At 40.9% G+C, this 24682-nt stretch overlaps 1 long non-coding RNA gene across 1 annotated transcript in view; it reads right to left on the bottom strand.

The window, feature by feature from the left end:
- The window catches only part of LOC121002123, a 123613-nt gene that overhangs the window by 40392 nt on the left and 58539 nt on the right, over positions 1-24682 (bottom strand). Inside the window, exon 2 of the long non-coding RNA XR_005779225.1 lies at positions 631-722. This is a non-coding gene — a long non-coding RNA (uncharacterized LOC121002123). The remainder of the gene's footprint in view (positions 1-630; positions 723-24682) is intronic.

Raw genomic sequence — 24682 nt, 5'->3', positions numbered from 1 at the left:
TTTCCCTAGCTGTAGCTGTATAACACTGCAGTACACATCTGAGCCATTCTCAATCTAATGACAGTGTGGTCATCGTGTTCCCAGAAATCTCTTAGATACATCCTGTATCTTGTAGAACATTGGCATGATGTTTCAGGATGGGAACTGCTAACTCTCCCATAATGACATTGTTCTGAAATGATTTTAAAACACGTTGTGTACTGTAATGAGATTACTTAATAATGACTCCACATAAGCAGGAAGATTAGTAATGAGCATGCACGTAACTGGCTCAGCTGATTAGGAAATCTGATGCATAAATAATGACAGAGAGGCAACCTAGACCATGTGTTACTACTTATCTCATAACAATGCTGAATTATTCTCCTGGAAAATAAGCAAGGTAAACTTGGGTTAGGATGATCTTTTCATTTGGCTACAACATGTCAGTCAAACTACCTAAGGCTAAGTTCACATCTCTGTTAGGTAAATCCGGTAGTCTGCTCTGGCAGAGGAGCACACTACCTAAACTAACCGTCTCCGGCATAGCCAGGCGCCTGCCGATTTCGATTCAATATAATGATCATACCTTATTGCGGATGCAATTAAGGGGTGACATGGTGTCAATTACTTATACTATGTGGTTCTTACCTGGTAACAGATGCCAAGTGGTGCAGTCTGCAGATCTAGTGCGGGAAGCATCTTCATCTGATAGGTTGGAATCCAAGCTGGCTCGTGAGTACCTATAAAAGAGAGAGAATGTCAGTTGGTGCGCATTCAGGTAACGGCAGCGACGAGACCCCTCCCTCCCCTTTTACTTAATTGTCACAATGTTTAGTACGGGGGAATAGTCACTCTTTGAGTGCACTATGTGATGATGTATATTGGTCAGTTTCATGAAAGTTGAGTTATGGGTAGTCATTTAATCATTTAAAGTAACATATATAACACCGTGGCCTACATTATCCATTAAATAAAGATTATAGAAACAATGAAAGTTGGAGTAATTTTTGAGTGCATATTTATATAAAGTGATTAAGAAAGATACGGTTTGGAGTAAAGGAATTTAAGACACCATGGGATCCGGCGGGTTTCTGGCATAAATGCTGGCTTTCTGCTCGGAAAAAAACTGCTGCATGTACGAAGCCTTAATCTGCCCATAAACATTCAACAGCTGTCGGCCAATCGTTCAGCCAACAGCTATCTCACTGACTATCTCCTGGCTTCCCCATACATATACACAACCGAACGTGACTGTGAGTTCTATGGGGAGAGTCGAGAAAGCCACTACCAGACACCTCTGGCGGTGGCTTATCTCCCGGGAGCACAAAAGGATCAGGTGAAAATATTTCGTCCAATCTTTGTCACTCTTGAGATCATCTGTCGGGGAGAGTCAGGAGCTCCTCACACACATTAATGTGTTGGCCGAACCTGCTGTTTTCAGTGGGTTAGATCCACAAAAGACTAATATGTATGGCCAGCTTTAGGTCCACATGCATACTATATATTATATTACAGTCAAACAAAACTGCCATTTTTGGTGCGATTAGTTGATCCCAACTTTACAGCAATATGAGGTCGGGGAGAAAAAGATGGAACACCCGCTAAGAGATACTGGCAGCATCTTTCTTCTCTCTCCCTATTAAAACCACACACATACATGCTCAGCCAAACCGAGGGTGTATGGGTTAGTCGGAAGAGACACAGGTAGCTGTCGGCCTAACAACTGTTTTGTCTGACAGCATTTAAATGTGTAGTTGTAGTAACTTACCAAAATTTACATGAAGAAAACTCAAATTAGAGATTATTTCCCCCTAAAAAAAAGATTACTTGTAAATTCAAACCCTTGAACCGTTGTATTTTGCCAGCTTATTAAACATCGTATTCAGCTGTTTCGTAGAAGGATGTGTGACATCCAGTATGACCTCTATAAGGCCACCATTAGGTCAAGTCTACAAGTTTGTAGAAAATTTGATAAATCACATGGTAGAACAATGCAAGCACAATGCAAGTGAATGGGTTTCCCCAAATCCCACTCAGATGATGCAGATGTACAGGTTTCTGGGCATGCAGTGAATTTTTACTGTCACTGATTTTTTACTTTGGAATTTATTCATTGCACTGCAGAGGGTATAATCCATGGCAAAATCATGGCCAAACATGTACCTAACCAAATAGATTGCTGGGGATTTCAGGATCATTTATATAGTGAACATAATCTGCTGAGTGCGGCCAAGACCTTACATAATAACTAGTTGGATATGGTTCAGAAACCGTGGGGGGACTGTTACAATAATCATGCGAGCAGTCATCCAACTGTCTAAGCAGCAAGTATACCTAAGTAAAGGCTGAAAAGATTTTACAGACACTCACATCACAACCTGTGAGTGGCCACATATAGCAAAAACATAATGTCACACCACTCATCAAGGGATATGTCAGGCCAAGAGGAAAAGCAAGGAAGGACACATCTGTAATAATGACAGGAATTGTGTATAAGATTTCCAAGTTGATTCAGTTGCTGGGACTAGAAATTTTAAACTGTGAGTGTAAGCAGTGAGATGAGTTACATGTTAACTAAATGTACTCATAATCCAGAACTTCAGGAGTTAAAGCTCTCAAACTCCATTTACTGCATTCCTCAGATTCAGACATGTGTTCAGCATCCTATTTTTAGGAATCAGTTCTGTAGTTCATACATCTAGTCACATCTTGATGTGGAATCCACTGCTAGGCAGCCACTAACGGATGAACCCACATGCAAATCTGCAGCATGACAAACTGCGTCTACATCAGAAATCTGAAGGTTTACATGCGGATATTTTATTGATTTCTTATAGAGCTAAATAGAAAGAACCATGCATTTGTGGTCACCTCTCTACTCACAGGGCAAGGCCCCATCTCAAGATAGTTGTGAATCCAAGAAGTGGCACCCATACCTATCAGAATAAATGTGCAGATGGGATAATCCTCCAAATTATTATCTATGGTTTTGATAATTTGCAGAAATATAGTGGCTTAAAAGGGTTGTCCATTCTCATGATAATAACGACCTATCCTTATCAATATCAGATCAGCGGGGGTATGACTTGTAAATTATCAATATCAGATCAGCGGGGGTATGACTTGTAAGTTATCAATATCAGATCAGCGGGGGTATGACTTGTAAGTTATCAATATCAGATCAGCGGGGGTATGACTTGTAAGTTATCAATATCAGATCAGCGGGGGTATGACTTGTAAGTTATCAATATCAGATCAGCGGGGGTATGACTTGCAGCACCCTCGCCAATCAGTTGTTTGTCCCTTGTTTTCTTCAGTGTTTAACTGCACCCAATCTCACCGGTAGCGGTGGTACAGTGTACTTACAGCTGTTCATACCATTCAGTTGTAATTACACTACACCGCCGCTATAAACGGCATGCAGTTAAACACTGAAGACAACGCAGCACCCAGACCCCCGCCGATCCGATAGCGATGGCTTATTCTGAGGATAAGTGCACAACCCTTTTAAAGTGCAGCTGTCTTAATATTTCTTTCATAAAACACTAGCACACCCGAATAACTGCCATTTTTATATATTTTTATATATATATACTTATATATAATTATATATTTAAGTGTCATCTTTCTCAGATTGCAGTGGCCTGTAGTTCCTATTTCCTGGCTGCAGGTCATCTGCATTATTCATACACCTTAAGGAGGGGTTCACATCAACGTTATGGATACCATTTTTGTTTTCCGTTATTAACATGGTTATGACGGAAAATAACGGAATCCATAAGACGGAAGTCAAAAGAGGCATTCCGTTTTGATCCTTCATAATACAAGTCTATGGGCAGCATAACAGATCTGTCCTGGTTTCCATTATGCAGGAGTCCAGTCCTGCATAACGGAAACCAGGACGGATCCGTTCAGGGCCGTCTTTAATATTGATTGGACCCTGGGCAAGAATTTACTTGGGCCCCCTGGATCCTGCCTTCCCACACCCTAGCATGCAATAACGCCCTCCACCACAACACACACACACACAAGAAAAAATCCACACACCTCGTAAAGTAGTAAACTTTAATAATGATGAGTGGCCACTAGAGGCGTTCCTTGGCAGTAATGTAAATACTGCCTTTTTTTCTGCTTGCAGAGACATGCTATAGCCACCAGAACTACTACGTTTAGCTGTTGTGTTTCTGGTGACTATAGTGTCCCTTAATATAGAGGGGAAAAAATAATCAGCACAAAAGTATATAATAAAATGGCTGTATCATTATTCTAAAAATTAAAAAAGCACAACTTCTGACACAAATATATAGTATTTTGCAGATTACTTTTTTTATATATATTTTTTTTACAATGTGCAGATAGTACTATACTACTAACCCCTCCATCCACCCCTACATAGAGAGTAATACAGCTCCACATACCTCTTACATCCAGTGATGTCTCTTTGATGTAGATGTTCTCTTTACTCATCTTCTCCTTTCAGACCAGACCACCATTTTTCAGCCATTTCTCATCTCTTAGTTTACTACTTTTCCATCATTCTCCTATCTTCTGGACAAATCATCCTACCACCCCCAATACTGTGCTGCTGTGCTCCCCAATACTATACTGCAGAAACAGATAAAGTAATAATTCTCCTTATAATGTGCCAGTGCAAAAAATACCCCCTTTTAATGCCTCCAGTTTAGCTAATGTCCCCATACTGCCCCCATAATGTGCCAGTATAAAATACCACTATATAGTGCCCCCAGTAAATGCCCCCATAGTGCTCCTCTCCCCCTTTCTTCCTAGTGCCCCCCATAATGTACCAGTATAAAATGCCCCATATATAATGCCCCAGTAGATGTGCTAGTAGTAGTACCATATAAAAAAAACAAAAACACTTATACTTACCTCCATCAGGCTGGCAGCGATGCGATGCAGGCCTCTTCCGGCCTGTGTCCCGCGGTGTACGGCTCAGGCGGCATCGCGCCGCCTGCACCGGCCTCTGATAGGCTGCAGGCCTAGTGCCTGCAGCCTGTCAGAGGAACAGGGGAGACACCTCTCCCTCCCCTGCCCCGCTGCAGCACTTCCATTTGTATCGCTGTCCTGAGGACGGCGATACAGATGACTATGGAGATGAGCGCTTCCACAATGGAAGCAGTCATCTCCCTGTGCCCTGCCGCCGGCCCCCACGTCACCAGTGGCCAGCGGGGCTCAAGAGGCAGCTGCCTTGGGCCCCCCAGGAGAAACTGGGCCCGGGGCAGCTGCCCCTTTTGCCCCGCTTTAAAGACGGACCTGGATCCGTTATGCTACGCACAGACTTGTATTATGAATGCAAAACGGGAGCCTTTAAAAGGTATTCTGTTTTGCTTTCCATCATAATAGAAGTCTATGGGCAATCATAATGGATCCGTCTGGTTTAGTTATGCAAAACAGAAAAAAAGGACTTTGTTTTCCGTCTTGCATAATGGGAACCAGGCAGATCCGTTATGATTTCCATAGACCTCTATTATGACGGATCAAAACAGAATGCCTATTAAAGGTTATTTTCCGTTATAACCATGTTATAACCATGTTATAACGGAAAACAAAAACGGAATCTATAACAGTGATGTGATCCCGCCCTGATTCAGTTCTACTCAATCATCCAAAAAATGTCAAGAATAATATAGTAAAAAGCAGACAGACATGAGGGTGTGTAACTCTAGTTTCTCTGTGAGTCTGCTATTGCATGCTGTGAGAGTAGTAAGAGGGGCAGAAGTGAGGAGCCTTCTGACTGGCTCTATGCATTTCCAATGGTATGCAGAGGAATAAAAAGACCTTAAAAACACAGGTTAGACACATGGAGGGGAAATTTATCACACCTTGCACTTCATTATCCGTTCAAAAAGTCACAAAAATAGAGTTTCATGACTTTTTCTGGTTACCTGTGCATAAAAATATTTTTGCACTTTTATACCACTCACTCCAGTTTCAAGAGTTGGTGTGGTTAGCTATGTTAGTTTCACTCCAGATTTATCAACGCACTTCACTGGTGCACCTATTTGTGGCAAAAGCATTTAGTGGCCTATTACATTATAGAAAGAAAAAATTATACGCACTTCACTGGTGCAGTTATTTGTGGCAAAAGCGTTTAGTAGCCTATTTCAGTACATAAAGAAAAAAATATACGCACTTCGCTGGTGCACTTATTTGTGGCAAAAGCTTTCAGTGGCCTATTTCAGTACAGAAAGAAAAAAATATGCTCATCACTGGTGCAGTTATTTGTGGCAAAAGGGTTTAGTGGCCTATTTCAGTACAGAAAGAAAAATATATACGCACTTCACTGGTGCATTTATTTCCCGTAAAAGCATTTACTGGCCTATTTCAGTACAAAAAGAAAAATATATTCTCAGTTCACTTCTGCAGTTATATGTGTTGAAAGCGTACAGAAAGAAAATATATATGCACTTCACTGTTGCACTTATTTGTAGCAAAAGCGTTTAGTGGCCTATTTCAGTACAGAAAGAAAAAACTATACGCACTTCACTGGTGCATTTATTTCTGCTAAAAGCGTTTACTGGCCTATTTGAATACAAAAAGAAAAATATATTCTTAGTTCACTTCTGCAGTTATATGTGTTGAAAGAGTACAGAAAGAAAAGATATATGCACTTTACTGGTGCACTTATTTGTGGCAAAAGCATTTAGTGACCTATTTCATTATAGAAAGAAAAAATATACGCACTTCACTGGTGCACTTATTTGTGGCAAAAGCATTTAGTGGCCTATTTCAGTACAAAAAGAAAAATATATTCTCAGTTCACTTCTGCAGTTATATGTGTTGAAAGCATACAGAAAGAAAATATATATGCACTTCACTGTTGTACTTATTTGTAGCAAAAGCATTTAGTGGCCTATTTCATTATAGAAAGAAAATATATATGCACTTCACTGGTGCACTTATTTGTGGCAAAAGCGTTTAGTGGCCTATTTCAGTACAGAAAGAAAAAAATATCCGCACTTCACAGGTGCAGTTAATTGTGGCAAAAGCATTTAGTGGCCTACTTCAGTACAGAAAGAAAATATATACGCACTTCACTGGTGCATTTATTTCTGCTAAAAGCGTTTACTGGCCTATTTCAGTACAAAAAGAAAATTAATTTCTTAGTTCACTTCTGCAGTTATATGTGTTGAAAGCGTACAGAAACAAAAAAAATATACGCACTTCACTGGTGCACTTATTTGTGGCAAAAGCGTTTAGTGGCCTATTTCAGTACAGAAAGAAAAATATATTCTCAGTTTACTTCGGCGGTTATATTTCTTGAAAGCGTTTAGTGGCCTATTTCAGAACAAAAAGAAAAATATATTCTCAGTTCACGTCGGTGGTTATGTGTGTTGAAAACATGGCTGGGAGTCAGCAGGGTGGCAGCAGTTGAAGGTCGGGAGCCAAACATGGGATAGACAACCTGCTTTGCAGCATCCTACCTGCCCGGGAAGTAGTGGTGCAGGGGTTCACGGAAGCAGCGGCGGTAGCAGTCAGTCAGTGCGGACTGTTGGGGGGAAAATCACCTACTCGGCGGTGTGGCAGTTTTTTGTTAAGCTGCCAGAGAAGGTTAACATGGCCACATAGGCGTGCGCACGGGGTGTGCCGGGTGTGCCTGGGCACACCCTAATAGTCACCTCCGTGCTCACTTCCCCCCGCTGATTCCCCTGTCTGTTATGCTGGCTGCCGCCACCCGCCGCGCTGTAATTTAATTTACAATACCTGGCTGTGGGCGGGCGGTGGCTAGTATTCACATAGGGGGTGGAATCCTGGACCCAGCGGAGGCAGAGAGGGAGCCGTATGGTGCGTGCTGTGCGGCGTAGGATGAGTTGACGTCACGTCACGCTGCATCTGTGTGTACCTAGCGCGCCTGCAAGTTGGTGAGGTGAGGGTGAGGGCTGAGGGCATATAAAAAAAAAAGTATTGTAACCCCCTGTCCCACAGTGCTACGCTTCCTCTGTTGTCCCCTGTATTACCCTGATACCCCTCAGTTATATAATATATCTGAGGGGTATCAGGGTATATTATACAGAGGGTAATATAACTAGGGGTATCAGGGTACATGAGGGGTAATATAACTGAGGAGGGCTAGGCTACTATCACACATTATACAGGGGTAATATAACTTATCTTACCCCTCACCCCTGTATTATGTCCCTGATAGCCCTCCTCAGTTATATTTCCTCTGCATAATGTACCCTGATACCCCTCAGTTATATAATATAACTGAGGGGTATCAGGTTAAATTATACAGGGCGGGAAATATGACTAAGGGGTATCAGTGTATATTATTATACAGGGGTTATATAACTGAGGGGTATCAGGGGACATTATTATACAGGGGTAACATAACTAAGGAGGGCTATCAGGGGACATTATACAGGGGTAATATAACTTATATCCCCCCTGTATAATGTCCTTAAAAGCCCTCCTCAGTTATATTACCCCTGTATAATGTACCCTGATACTCCTTGGTTATGTTACCCCCTGTATAATTTACCCTGATACCCCTCAGTTATATTACCCCCTGTATAATATCCCCTGATAGCCCTCCTCAGTCATATGTAATCCACAGGTCCCCCATAACAGTGTGTCATCCACAGATTCCCCCATAACAGTGTGTCATCCACAGATGCCCCTATAACAGTGTGTCATCCACAGATGCCCCCATAACAGTGTGTCATCCACAGATCCCCCATAACACTGTGTCATCCACAGATCCCCCATAACACTGTGTCATCCACAGATCCCCCATAACACTGTGTCATCCACAGATCCCCCATAACAGTACACCTGCGCATTGAGGAGAGACTGAAAGCAGGGGAAGATCCGTGGAAGCAAGCAGAGGACGGCACAGCAGACGACTGAATAGCTTCTTTTGTAAGTAAATTATTTTATTATAGTGCTGAAACTGCTTTAAACTCTAAAGAAAAGTTTTGGAGAGTGTTTCTCTCTTTCTCAGGTCTGAAGCAATACTGAGGAAGAGAGGAAAACTCTTGAAAGCTTGTCTTTTAAGTATTAGGATAGTACAATAAAAAGGTATCCCTGCATACCGCAATACTCTCGTATTTTGTAATCTTATTTATATATACTTATTTAGTTTTTTTCAGTAGTTTGATTAAGTGGTGAAAATTATTAGTGCCCCCCCATTTTTGACTGTGGTATCTTATGTGCCCCTTCCCCTATATATTGTTCCTAGGCGCAGAGGCGGAGTCACGCCAACGCTAGGGTGAGGCCCAGCCTGTGTGTATGTATATAATATATATATATATATACATACACACGTGCGCGGGGCGTGTGTGTTTGTGGTTTAGGGTGCACACCCTAATGCAATAGGCTGCGCGCGCCTATGCATGGCCATATGTAGAATATTTTTGCAGAAGGTGAAGTGTGGCCAGGGTGCCAATGTTGGCACCACAGCCCTGCTTCAACATATGCAGCATCACCATATGCGGTATCCTGATGCTGCTGCTGCTGCTTTTACTGCCATCTCCACACTATGTTACCTTGCCACTCTGTGGTATCCTCCTGATGCTGCGGCTGCTGCAACTGCCATCTCCACACTTGGTCACCTTGCCACGCTGTGGTATCCTCCTGATGCTGCTGCTGCTACTGCTACTGCCATCTCTACACTATGTCACCTTGCCACTCTTTGGTATCCTGATGCTGCTGCTACTGCCATCTCCATACTATGTCACCTTGCCACTCTGTGGTATCCTCCTGATGCTGCTGATACTACTGCCATCTCCACACTATGTCACCTTGCCACTCTGTGGTATACTGATGCTGCTGCTGCTACTGCTATCTCCACACTTGGTCACCTTTCCACTCTGTGGTATCCTCCTGATGCTGCTACTCCTACTACTGTCTCCACACTATGTCACCTTGCCACTCTTTGGTATCCTGATGTTGCTGCTGCTACTGCCATCTCCACACTATGTCACCTTGACTCTCTTTGGTATCCTGATGCTGCTGCTACTGCCATCTCCACACTTAGTCACCTTGTCAGTCTGTGGTATCCTGCCGCTGCTGCTGCTGCTACTGCCATCTCCACACTATGTCACCTTGCCACTTTTTGGTATCCTGATGCTGCTGCTGCTACTGCCATCTCCACACTATGTCACCCTGCCACTCTTTGGTATCCTGATGCTGCTGCTGCTACTGCCATCTCCACACTATGTCACCTTGCCACTCTGTGGTATCCTCCTGATGCTGCTGCTGTCGCCACCTCCAGCCTCGGTCATTGCGCCACTCTGTGGCCTCCTAGTGATGCTGCTGCTGCCACCTCCACACTCTGTCATTGGGCCACTCTGTGGTCTCCTCATGCTGCTGCCAACTCCAGACTCGGTCATTGTGCCACTCAGTGGCCTTCTCATACTGCTGCCAAACCCAGATTCTGTTACTGGGGCACTCTGTGGCCTCCTCATGCTGCTGCCACCTCCAACATCTCTAGTTGTCATGCTACTCTGGCCTTCTCATGCTGCTGACACCTCCACATTTTGTCTTCATGCCACTCTATGGCCTCTTCATGCTGCTGCCACCTCCACAATCTCTCGTCGTCGTGCTACTCTGTGGTCTCCTGATGCTACCACCACCTCCAGACTCTGTCATTGGGCCACTCTGTGGTCTACTCATGCTGCTGCCAACTCCAGACTCTGTCATTGTGCCACTCGGTAACCTCATCATACTGCTGCCAACTCCAGACTCGGTCATTGTGCCACTCAGTGGCCTCCTCATACTGCTGCCAACTTCAGACAAGGTAATTGTGCTACTCAGTGGCCTCCTCATACTGCTTCCAACTTCAGACTCTATCAATGTGCCACTCTGTGGCCTCCTGATGATGCCGCGACCTTCAGACTCTGTCATTGTGCCACTCTGTGGCCTCCTCATGCTGCTGCCACCTCCATAATCTCTCGTCGTCATGCTACTCTGGCCTCATGCTGCTGACACCTCTACACTTTGTCTTCGTGCCACTCTGTGGCCTCCTCATGCTGCTGCGACCTGCACAATCTTTCATCGTCGTGCCACTATGTGGCCTCCTGATGCTGCCGCCACCTCCAGACTCTGTCATTAGGCCACTCTATGGTCTCCTGATGCTGCTTCCACCTCACCACTATGTCACAGGTCCAGTCTGTGGACTTCTCATGCTGTTCCCACCCTCCCCACTTCATGACTGGGCCACTATTTTGCTTTTCGGCCTGGCTGACATCATGATTTATTTGACCTTTCTTCTTATCTCTCAGAAGGAAGGAAAAATGAGACGCACAATAGATCCTGTCTGTGTAGGAGCTGTAAGGCCTGTATGGGCCCATCAAAATTGGCTAGCCAAAAGCAGGAGTGGGTACAAAACACAGAAGACATGCAAATATTCTATTCACTTGTTATCTCTGTTTTAGATCCACTCCTTCTTGACACTAACATCGACCTGTAAGGCTGAGTTCATACTTGAGTTATTTGGTCAGTTTTGGCCCCGTGACTGTCCTAATAAGTGAAGTGTGCAGTGATTCTAAGAGCGACGCCTGTCATCTGCATGTCATACGGACTCACAGTATTATTTCACTACCAAAGCAGACTCCCTATGCGTGTTACTACAAGGCACAGTGTTCTACACCACTATAAAGGCTCTCAGCAGCCAGGAAATAGCCGTGTTTTAGCGTAATTCAATGCGAATATATTCGGATCGAACCAAATTTTTCCCGAAAAACAAATTACGTTTTTGAAAAATTCACACATCTCTATTGAACATGTGACATTTCTTAAATTTGGCACAAGACAGACCAACTCAGACTTAGGCAAAATCTGACTTAGAAAATTTCCATGATTAGTGATGAGCAAAGTATTGAAAAATTCGATCTGGCTGCTTTGCTGAATGTTACAAAAAAAATGTGCTTTGTGATGAATTACTTCATCACAAAGCACATTTTTTTGTGTAAGTAGTGGGCAATTGTGCCGCCCCATCATTGTCACCCTAATATTCCGCATTTATAGATGATTGTAGCATCTGATACTTACCCTCATCCATTTGATCGCAAAGAGCCAGCCACCGCCATCTTGATTGAAGATCTAGCGTAAAATCTCACGTGGCCTATGATGATGTCATCACGTCGGCCGGCATGATGACATCATACGTCACCGTGCTCGTGTGAGATCTTCAATCAAGAAGGTGGCAGCCAGCTATTTGCGCTCAAACAGATCAAGGAAAGTATGTTTTTTTTACCGCCAATCAGGGAAAATCGATTCGCTACCATGAAGCACGAGGAAATTCTGCTTCACGGCGAATCAAATTTTCCCTGAAATTCGGATCAAAGTCCAATTTGTGGACTTTGATTCCCTCGACACTACTCATGATGAATTCCTCCCATATTGTATGGCTGCTCTAGTTTTTACATCTGCCTATAGATGAGAGATTTGTATTTTTGTTTAACAATACGCAATTGTTATTTTCAGAAAGGAAAATATTTTGGATCTAAAATAAAACCTAATTTATGGAAGTGACTATGGTCATCATCAAGAACACAGAGATGATTGGCACACAGTACATATTATCCTACTAGATGGCAAAGGGAAATCAGTGATTATTTGTGCATTGATTTGCAGGTCAATGTTACAAACTTTTACTCTTTTCAATTGACTGTAAAATTCTTAGATTTGAAAATCAGTTGACTGTCATTTTACCAGTAAAATCAAGTAAGACTTTTAACAATTCCATGGATTTAGCAGGATTTATAGGTCTAATGATTCAGGATGTAATGAGGTCCAAATTTATCTTAATGATCAGTTTTCATTGACTTGGTCTAATCATTATCTTGTTGGCAGCGGGCTTATTGACTGGCTTATTAGTTAAAATGTAAACTTTTGTACACGAATACCCACACAAACACAGTGATTTGCTACTTATATTTCATTTTAAATGCTATGATTGTTTAACATTTCTGCAGTGCGTGACTGCTTTTATTAATCCCATAATGACCAGCGGATTTAAGCCTCTTCATAATCAGACTCCAGACCAGAAAGGCAGAGCCAGCTGTCAGCAACAGGTTTTAATTACTTATTATTGTTTAAAGCAATATTCAGATGTATGTGTGTTTCCTGGGCTTTTAGGGATGCAAGATATGGCGCACAATACAAAACATTATTGACTACAACATGGTGTGCATTACAGTTCAGTAAATAAATCACAGTTTAGCTCTGCTACCTTTGTACTTAAAGTTTAGATTACCTCAAACTTAAATGGTAGATTTACCACTAAGATGTTTCATGACATTGTTATAAGAACTTGAAAGGCAACGTTCATAGTCATTTGCCCATTTATCCCAAGATTGGGTTCCATTCCTGGCCATCCGTGGAGGACAGGACACATGGGTGAAGTTATTTCTCATTAAATTGAATGGAAATTTTAAAAAAAATTCTGACAACATACATTTTTGCAATATTTACAAGATGGGAGATATCTGATAGGTGGGGGTCCTACCTCAGGGACTCTCAGCTATCAGGAGAATGGGATTTCCCTGAATGCAGTTTAGTGAACCAAACTGAAGGTGGAAAGATAAAATGAAAAGCTGTCCATGCATGGCTCTATGCAGTATAGTCTTTTTCTGCAATTTTTATGTGGGATATAGATGCCATGACTGTCAATAATTAAATTACTCTTTAAAAAGTAACTGTTTTTATTTTTTTCACATATAAGAAATTTAGCAACTACCTTATTAGAGAAAAATGCCTCCTTCTCAACTTATCAGACTCCTCTTCTGTTTTTGCCTGACCACTGATCACTCACTCTCAAAACACTGTTAAAATGTGTCTTCAGTGAAGATAGGTTAGAAGGTCACTGAAGGAGTATAGAAGTTTAGGAGAGGGGGGTGGAGGAGAAGAGAGAAGCCTTTGGAATGAAACAGAGGCAGAGAGATGAACACACAGATATTTATGCATGGTCTAGTAACTAATTAAAATCATCCCAATCCTGGGTTCACCTCTACTTTTCTCAGTACTGCTGTATCCATCTGCTGGTTCTAAGGATAAGTAAGCTACAGAGACATTGGGGAGCAATATGTCTGCTTCTCTCTCTGTGCAGTGTATGGGAGACATCATAGCAAGTAGTCTCCACCCTTCCTGGAACTAAGCTCAGAGAAAACTGAGAATTAGAGATGAAGCCTGCTATTGGAGAAATAGTGATAAGCCAGAAATAGTGCTAGTCCTCGTGCACACACATGACAGCTTATTTTGAAAAGTCACCTGAAATGACAGGTACGCTTTTATCACTCATTGTAACAAAATGTATTATTTATTAGTCTTTTAAATCCAAGCCAAGCATTTTCAGCCCCAGGCTACTGTAAAGGTGATGAATATTCTAAGAGCTTTGCACATCGCACTTCCTACATGGACATATATTTTATGGCAATGTTACTACAGTTAATGCATGTATGATCCCTTTCTATCTTTATAGTGTTCAAAATAAAGACTATTGGTCCTTTAAAATGTTTGCTCAGCTATCTCCTGTAGAATTGAATGGAGTAGCATCGGATATGGGGGACTTATGTGCTCAGACGGGAACATGGGGCCTGTTCTCATGCACTGTGGGGTCCCCAGTAGTCAGACCTCCAATGATCATATGCTTATTTCCTATACTGTGTATATTGGTTGTGTGAAAACCCCTTTAAAGGGCAAAATTTGGCAAAATAAACTCCAATGCACTTTGGTTTTAAAAGGGTGTATGAAACACCAGCCTAAAGAAATGCCCCATAGTCCCTCATACAAACACATTGGAATGTAGTAAAAATGAAGACCCCTTTCCTTTATTAACTTCGTCCCGACCAGCGCCGTAATCGTACGGCGCTGCGTGAAGTGACTTTCTGACCAGTGCCGTAGTACTACAGAGTTCTGATCGGGCGGGTGCAGGAGCTGAGCCCACCCGATCAGCTGCAGGGGACTGGCTGTTCCCGTTATCCGGACTCCTGCTGAATGCGCCGGCATCAGTGAAAACACTGATGCCGGCGCATTAACCCTCACTATGCCACGGTCAGCGCTGACCGTGGCTTGTGCGGGGTGTGTGGAGGCTCCCTCCCCTTCCCCATCAGGTCCCCGTGCTTCTGTGACAGGGACTCGATGGCAGGGAAGGCAGGGAAGGCAGCCCGATGCCTTCCACAGGCATCGGGACTGCCTTCCATGTAAGCCTGTTAGATCCAGCCCCCTGGATCTCACAATGCCATGCATTGTACAGAGGATCAGACCCCCAAATGTTGTGGGGAAAAAAAAGTATAAAAGAAAAGTTAAAATAAAGTTTGGCATAATAAAAAAAATAAAAGTTTCAAGTAAAAAAAAAAGTGTTCTTTTTCCATAATTAAATAATATATATTTTTTTTGTAATAGGAAAAAAAGTATACATATTAGGTATTGCCGCGTCTGCATCGACCGACTCTATAAAAATATCACATGATCCACCCTGTCGGGTGAATGCAGTAAAAAAAAAAAAAAAACTGTGCCACAACAGCCATTTTTGGTCACCTTCCCTCACAAAAATGTAATACCAATCAATAAAAAAGGCGTATTTAGCTCAAAATTGTACCAATCAAAGAGTCATCTCATTACGCAAAAAATGAGATCCTACCTAAGACAATCGCCCAAAAAATAAAAAAAATAAGGCTTTCAGAAAATGGCAACACAAAAACAAGATTTAATTCTGTTCAAAAATGCATTTACTGCATAAAACTTAACAAAAATAAAAATGATAGACATATTAGGTATTGTCACGTCCGTTACAACCTGCTCTATAAAAATATCATGAGATGCCCCCTCAGGTGAATGCTGTAAAAAAAATTTTAAAAAATGATTCCAAAACAGCCATTCTTTGCCTCACAAAAAGTGTAATATCAAGCGATCAAAAAGTCTTATGTACCCTAAAATTGTACCAATCAGGCCGCCATCTCATCCCACAAAAAATGAGACCCTACCTAAGACAATCACCAGAAAAATAAAAACCAATGGCGCCCATAAACCAATCCATCAAAATCTGTGCTGCAAATGCCATATGGCGCTCCTTCCGTTCTGAGTCTGCCATGTGCCCCCACAGCAGTTTACCACCACATATGGGGTGTTGACGTATTAAGGAGAAAATGGGTAACAAATTATGGGTTGATTTTTCTCCTGTTACCCCTTGTGAAAATGAAAAATGTGGGGCTAAAACAACATTTTATTGGAAGAAATGAAACTTTTCATTTTCACAGCCAAGTGTTTTCAAATTCTGTAAAACACTTAGGGGGTAAAAGTTCTCAATACCCCCCTTAATATATTCGAAGGGTGTAGTGTCCAAAATGGGGTCACTTGCTCTTCAAATACAAAATAGTGCCCAAAAACCATACTAGCAAAATCTGCCTCCAAAATCCATATGGCACTCCTTTCCTTCTGACCACTGCCACGTGCCCATAGAGTAGTTTACCAGCACATATGGGGTATTTCTGTAAACTGCAGAATCAGAGTAATGCATATTGAGGTTTAGTTTGCTGGTGACCCTTGCTGTGTTGCTAGGAAAAAATTATTAACTTGAAAAATCTGCATTAAAAATGAAATTTTGAAATTTTGCCTCCATTTTCCTTTAATTCTTGTGGAACACCTAAAGGGTTAACAAAGTTTGTAACATCAGTTTTGAATAACTTGAGGGGTGTAGTTCATAAAATGGCATAATTTATGGGTGGTTTCCATTATGTAAGCCCCTCAAAATCACTTTATAAATGAATTGGTGCTTAAAAAATTGGTTTTGGAAATTTTGTTGTAAATTTGAAAAATGGCTTCTAAACTTCTAAGCCTTCTAACGTCCTAAAAAATAAAATGACATTTACAAAATGATGCCAACATAAAGCAGACATATAGGGAATGATGACATAACTATTTTATGAGGCATTACTATCTGTCTTAAAAGTAGAGAAATTCAAATTTAGAAAATAGTGAATTTTTCCTAATTTTTGGTAAATTTGGGATTTTTTTTATAAATAAAGGAAAAATATATTGACTGAAATTTAGCACTGTTGTGAAGTACAATGTGTCACGAGAAAGCAATCTCAGAATGGCCCAGATAAGTAAAAGTGTTCCAAAGTTATTCCCACATAAAGTGACACATGTCGGACTTTCAAAAAATGGCCTGGGCAGTAAGGTGAAAACTGGCCCAGGGTAGAAAGGGTTAATATATTCCATAGATGCAGCGTCTAAATAGTCCGCATGGTCCATAATTCTGTTGGTAATTAACTGTCTTTGCAGTTACAATAACCTTTGTAAAATCCCTGATTAAGTTGAATGCAGTGTTCAGCTCGCCATCGATCAAGCTTGATGCATCAACACGTTAAGAGCAGCCTTTCTCTTCCACTTCAAGATCTAAGAATATAATCAAAGCCAAAGAGCAAAAGATCATCTTTGAGTCTGGAGAGCAAGTGAGTTTTGTCTGTTGGACTAAAATATATAGCTACTAAGTCAATTTTGTGTCACAAATGAAGGGCAAAAACCCACACCACAATCAATAGTTTATGATTTTCCTGTGACACCGGGTGATGAGTGTTTCTCTTTCACTTCAACTTGTTGAAAAGTTTGCCATGCATACTATACATTTCCTATGTGAAATAACATTTTGGAATCCAGAAAATGCATTTTGAAAATGAGATGGTCACGTCTCATCACAGTAGGGAATTAAGAAAGTAATCAAAAACCGACGCAGAATCCCATAGGCTCCATACTATGAAGGAGTATTAACCTCATGTGGTTTTGAAGTATTTCTCACAATTGATTAAAACTGTTTACAAGCAGCTTATGTCAGATGACACATAATAATGAGAAGGCTCATTATCTCTGCCACTGCATATTGTTTCTATATTCTCTTTAGAAATTTCTATATACGGAACAGAATCCATCTAAAAATAAACAATTGTTATACCTTATGCTAGACAGACTGATAGAATGATGCAACCAAATAGATAGATACTGCTCACAGAAGAAAATATTTATACAGAGGAATCAGTAATGGGCTTACTTGTCAAAAACCTCTAAAATATAACCTTTATTTAATAATATTAAAATAAATAACTCCCACATAAATCAATAAATAAAAAAAACTAATAGTGTAGCTAGATACCATAAGAAAGATATTGAGGAAATTTCTAGGTAAGTGTATATAAGTATTTGCTTCACAAAAAACAGGGTGGGGAGCATAATGCAATTACGTTTCCTGTAGTAAATCTGGAGCAGAGAGCGCCCACCAGGGTTTTAGGGCTGCAAGATATACTGTTGGGGTGGGATCTATCACTGGGTGTCCCTTTCAGGCTATCCCTGCCTAAAAGCGGAGCACCCGCCCCGAAAGGGGTGGCCTCACTTATCAGTGGCTAAACCCTGTGGATACCCTAGAAATCGCTTGGAAGATCTGTCACTGTAGGTCCCGACGCGTTTTCCCACTGAAGATAGTCAACGGTTCGTAAGGGGACGAAATTAGGCAGCAGATGAGTGATGGTAATGGCAACCAGGATGATGTAGGCGCCTTTTTGTCTGGATAAATAGGTAGATAGATAATAGTTAGATAGATAGATAGATAGATAGATAGATAATAGTTAGATAGATAGATAGATAGATAGATAGATAGATAGATAGATAGATAGATTCAATTTCAGCTCTAAAATAGCTGATGAATTACATAGTAAATAGTGTTGAGCGAGCATGCTCGGCACATGCTCGGCACATGGCTATGCTCGGCACATCGCAGTACTCGGTCGAGTACCGCATGTGCTCAGAGTGCCATGCTCGAGTCTCCTTCCCGCACGTTTCACAGCTGCTAAACAGCCAATAAACGTGCAGGTAAGTACTGCCATCACTATAATGCCAGTAGCCATGCTGGCTACTGGCAATACAGTGATTGGCTGTCCGGAACGCATCCTTGGGTGCTATATAGCACATGATGACGCGGGTTCGTCTCATTGAGAGTCAGGGAGAGCTGCGCTTAGTAAGGGACAGATAGTGTAGGAAGTTTGTGATTGCAATTTATTAAATTTTAAAACGTTTCAAAAACCCAAAAGTCTTTTTAAGGAATATTGTGTATGGTGGCAGCAATTTAATCTTGCAAAGTAGTCTTAGATTTTTTTTCCCACACTTTGCGATTCTTTTTCTAAAGTGTCTGCAGTGACTTGTGACATCTGTTCAACAATACCTTCTGGGTCTCAGGGGCAGAAATTGGAAAAATATTACTGAAAACAATTATATTTTTTCCATAATTTATCAATATTTTTCCTATAAACGGTCCCTGCAATGAATTGTCACATCTGTGCTGCAATAGCGTCTGTGTGTCAGGCCCAGATATTGGGAAAAATATTAGCGAAAATAATTATATTTTTTCCATAATTTATCCACATTTTTCCTATAAACGGTCCCTGCAATGAATTGTCACATCTGTGCTGCAATAGCGTCTGTGTGTCATGCCCAGATATAAGGAAAAATCTTAGCAAAAACAATTATATTTTTTCATAATTTATCCACATTTTCCCTATAAACGGTCCCTGCAGTGAATTGTCACATCTGTGCTGCAATAGCGTCTGTGTGTCAGGGCCAGATATTGGGAAAAATATTTGCAAAAACAATTATATTTTTTCCATAATTTATACACATTTTTCCTATAAACGGTCCCTGCAATGAATTGTCACATCTGTGTTGCAATAGCATCTGTGTGTCAGGGCCAGATATAGGGAAAAATATTAGCGAAAACAGTTATATTTTTTTTCATTATTTATCAAAATTTTACCTATAAAAGGTCCCCTGCAGTGAATTGTCACATCTGTGCTGTAAAAGCTTCTGTGTGTCAGGCCCAGATATTGGGAAAAATATTAGCGAAAACAATTATATTTTTTTCCATAATTTATCCACATTTTTCCTATAAATGGTCCCTGCAGTGAATTGTCACATCTGTGCTGCAATAGCGTCTGTGTGTCATGCCCAGATATAAGGAAAAATCTTAGCAAAAACAATTATATTTTTTCATAATTTATCCACATTTTCCCTATAAACGGTCCCTGCAGTGAATTGTCACATCTGTGCTGCAATAGCGTCTGTGTGTCAGGGCCAGATATTGGGAAAAATATTTGCAAAAACAATTATATTTTTTCCATAATTTATACACATTTTTCCTATAAACGGTCCCTGCAATGAATTGTCACATCTGTGTTGCAATAGCATCTGTGTGTCAGGGCCAGATAAAGGGAAAAATATTAGCGAAAACAGTTATATTTTTTTTCATTATTTATCAAAATTTTACCTATAAAAGGTCCCCTGCAGTGAATTGTCACATCTGTGCTGTAAAAGCTTCTGTGTGTCAGGCCCAGATATTGGGAAAAATATTAGCGAAAACAATTATATTTTTTTCCATAATTTATCCACATTTTTCCTATAAATGGTCCCTGCAGTGAATTGTCACATCTGTGCTGCAATAGCGTCTGTGTGTCAGGCCCAGATATTGGGAAAAATATTAGTGAAAACCGTCACTGCTATCCGTAGCTCACCTGCGGTGAAGTCACCCGTCACCCGCTCAGACGTGAGCGTCAGCTAAACAGGTAACGGGAGTATTCCGCCACCGGCCGGGGTGAACTCCCAATGCTTTAATAATATTAGACAGCCTATGCTACAGCCATCCTCCCTTGGATCTGCTTTTCCTGCTCTGTACCATATACAGAAAAGACATAAGGACCGCCGCATAACACTGTATCGCAACAGACACACCTGGGTTAAGGTAGGACCGAGACACAGAGATATATATGTTTGTAGCGGGTTCTGTGTATTTGCATGATAAGGAGGAAGGTGTTTGTTTAGTTTGGCTGTCTACTCTTTTATATTGTAGCGCGCAGTGTTGCATTGTGTTATATATATATTTGTTTTCTGTACAGCTGGTCTGCACATAATCCTATATAGCAGGCTACGGGACTGCTAGAACACTGCTGCGATCTTTATGTGGTGAAGCGCTAGTTGAGAATTTTGTATGTACTATTAGTGAAAACAACTGCATTTTTTCCATAATTTATCCACATTTTTCCTATAAAAAGTCCCTGCAGTGAATTGTCACATCTGTGCTGCAATAGAGTCTGTGTGTCAGGGCCAGAGCAATACCTTCTGTGTATCAGAGGCAGAGATAGGAAGAATATTATTGAAAACAACTTTATTTTTTCCATAATTTATCCACATTTTTCCTATAAATGGTCCGTGCAGTGAATTGTCACATCTGTGCTGCAATACCTTCTGTGTGTCATTGGCAAGGATAGGAAGAATATTATTGAAAACAATTATATTTTTTTCCAAAGTTTATCCACATTTTTCCTATAAACGGTCCCTGCAGTGAATTGTCACATCTGTGCTGCAATAGCATCTGTGTGTCAGAGCCAGATATTGGGAAAAATATTAGCGAAAACAAATATATTTTTTCCAGAATTTATCCAAATTTTTCCTATAAACAGTCCCCTGCAGTGAATTTTCACATCTGTGCTGCAATAGCGTCTGTGTATCAGGCCCAGATATTGGGAAAAATATTAGCGAAAACAGTTATATTTTTTCCATAATTCATCCTCATTTTTCCTATAAAACGGTCCCTGCAGTGAAATGTCACATCTGTGCTACAATACCTTCTGTGTGTCAGGCCCAGATATTGGTAAAAATATTAGCGAAAACAACTATATTTTTCCTATAAACGGTCCCTGCAGTGTATTGTCACATCTGTGCTGCAATACCTTCTGTGTGTCAGGGCCAGATATTGGGAATAATATTAGCGAAAAAAACTAAATTTTTTCCAGAATTTTCCCACATTTTTCCTATAAACGGTCCCTGCAGTGACTTGTGACATCTGTTCAGCAATACCTTCTGTGTATCAGAGGCAGAGATAGGAAGAATATTATTGAAAACAACTTTATTTTTTCCATAATTTATCCACATTTTACCTATAAACAGTCCTTGCAGTGAATTGTCACATCTGTGCTGCAATACCTTCTGTGTGTCATTGGCAAGGATAGGAAGAATATTATTTCAAAAAATTATATTTTTTCCATAATTTATACACATTTTTCCTATAAATGGTCCCTGCAGTGAATTGTCACATCTGTGCTGCAATAGCATCTGTGTGTCAGGGCCAGATATTGGGAAAAATATTAGCGAAAACAAATATATTTTTTCCATAATTTATCCAAATTTTTCCTATAAACAGTCCCCTGCAGTGAATTTTCACATCTATGCTGCAATAGCGTCTGTGTGTCAGGCCCAGATATTGGGAAAAATATTAGCGAAAACAGTTATATTTTTTCCACAATTTATCCATATTTTTCCTATAAATGGTCCCTGCAGTGAATTGTCACATCTGTGCTGCAATAGCATCTGTGTGTCAGGGCCAGATTTTGGGAAAAATATTAGCGAAAAAGGTTATATTTTTTCCATAATTTATCCACATTTTTCCTATAAATGGTCCCTGCAGTGAATTGTCACATCTGTGCTGCAATAGCATCTGTATGTCAGGGCCAGATATTGGGAAAAATATTAGCGAAAAGAACTATATTTTTTCCATAATTTATCCACATCTTTCCTATAAAAAGTCCCTGCAGTGAATTGTCACATCTGTGCTGCAATACCTTCTGTGTGTCAAGGGCAGAGATAGGAAGAATATCATTGAAAACAATTATATTTTTTCCATAATTTATCCACATTTTTCCTATAAATGGTCCGTGCAGTGAATTGTCACATCTGTGCTTCAATACCTTCTGTGTGTCATTGGCAAGGATAGGAAGAATATTATTTAAAAAATATATATTTCTTTCCATAATTTATCCAAATTTTTCCTATAAACGGTCCCTGCAGTGAATTGTCACATCTGTGCTTCAATAGCATCTGTGTGTCAGAGCCAGATATTGGGGAAATTATTAGCGAAAACAATTATATTTTTCCCATAAATCATCCACATTTTTCCTATAAACGGTCCCTGCAGTGAATTGTCACATCTGTGCTGCAATAGCATCTGTGTGTCAGACCCAAATATAGGGAAAAATATTAGCGGAAATAATTATATTTTTTTCCATAATTTATCCACATTTTTCCTTTAAACAGTACCTGCAGTGAATTGTCACATCTGTGCTGCAATACCTTCTATGCATTAGCATCTGTGTCAGGGCCATATATTGGGAAAAATATTAGCAAAAACAGTTATATTTTTTCCATAATGTATCCACATTTTTCCTATAAACGGTCCCTGCAGTACATTTGTGACATCTGTGCTGCAATAGCATCTGTGTGTCAGGGCCAGATATTGGGAAAAATATTAGCGAAAACAATTATATTTTTTCGATAATTTATCCAAATTTTTCCTATAAACTGTCCCCTGCAGTGAATTGTCACATCTCTGCTGTAATAGCTTCTGTGTGTCATGGCCAGATATTGGGAAAAATATTAGCGAAAATAATTATATTTTTTCCAAAGTTTATCCACATTTTTCCTATTAAACGGTCCCTGCAGTGAAATGTCACATCTGTGCTGCATTAGCATATGTGTGGTAGTGCCAGATATTGGGAAAAATATTAGCGAAAACATTTATATTTTTTCCATAATTTATCCACATTTTTCCTATAAACGGTCCCTGCAGTGAATTGTCACATCTGTGCTGCAATAGCGTCTGTGTGTCAGGGCCAGATATTGGGAAAAATATTAGCGAAAACAACTTTATTTTTTCCATAATTTATCCACATTTTTCCTATAAACGGTCCCTGCAGGGAATTGTCACATCTGTGCTGCAATAACGTGTGTGGGTCAGGACAAGAGGTAGTAAAAATATAAGTGAAATCTATTTTCCTTTTTCCATACTTTTACGTACTTTTTCCATATACTGTGCTTGCTTGTGTGTCAAGCGTGCATATCACATTTAATATGAAGAAGGCGAGCATCAAGGTGATGGGGAAGTGGCCGTGATGGTGCACGCAGAGGCCGTGGCCCTGGGAGCGTTGAAACTGTGCCTGCTGCCAGAGCACAAAAAAAAAAACCATCCAAGATACCTAGCTTTATGTCCCAGTTTGCAGGGTGGCGCAGGAGACCACTCTTGAAGTCAGCCCAGTGCGAGCAGGTGGTCGGTTGGATTGCAGCAGATAGTGCTTCCAGTCGGTTAAGCACCACCCTGTATTCCACCAAGTCCAGTCTCAGTAGCTAGGAGTCTGGTCGACGCAATCCTCACCCTGATCCTCCTTTCTCCCACCATTTACAGTCTGGCCAAACAAGTGATCACACACTCGGATATTCCGTGGACCTCTTTGCATCGCCATTAATTGATTTGGCCCTCTCGCCAAGCACGCTTGAAGAGGGACCTGAGATCTTGTTCCCTGATTCCCAACCTCTTGAGCTTCCACAGTCACAAGAACATGACGCTGGGGAACGGCAATTAGTGTTTAATGAGGTGGATGATGATGAGACACAGTTGCCAATAACTCAACCGCAATTACTGTCTCAAGATGTTGAGGAAGATGATGACACACAGTTGTCAATCACTGAGGATGTGGTTAGGTCAACAAATCAGGAGGATGATCAGAGTGAGGAAGTGGAAGAGGAGGTGCTGGAATACGAGGTCACTGACCCAACCTGGGAAGGTGGCAACAAGCCGAGCGAGGAGAGAAGTACAGAGGGGGAGGGATCTGCAGCACTGCACTAGGCTGAAAGAAGCAGTGGGGTG

The sequence above is a fragment of the Bufo bufo genome, chromosome 5, assembly GCF_905171765.1.
Source record: "Bufo bufo chromosome 5, aBufBuf1.1, whole genome shotgun sequence".
Taxonomy (NCBI): domain Eukaryota; kingdom Metazoa; phylum Chordata; class Amphibia; order Anura; family Bufonidae; genus Bufo; species Bufo bufo.
Note: the sequence above shows the minus strand (reverse complement) of the source record. Positions and strands in the feature narration are given on the sequence as shown.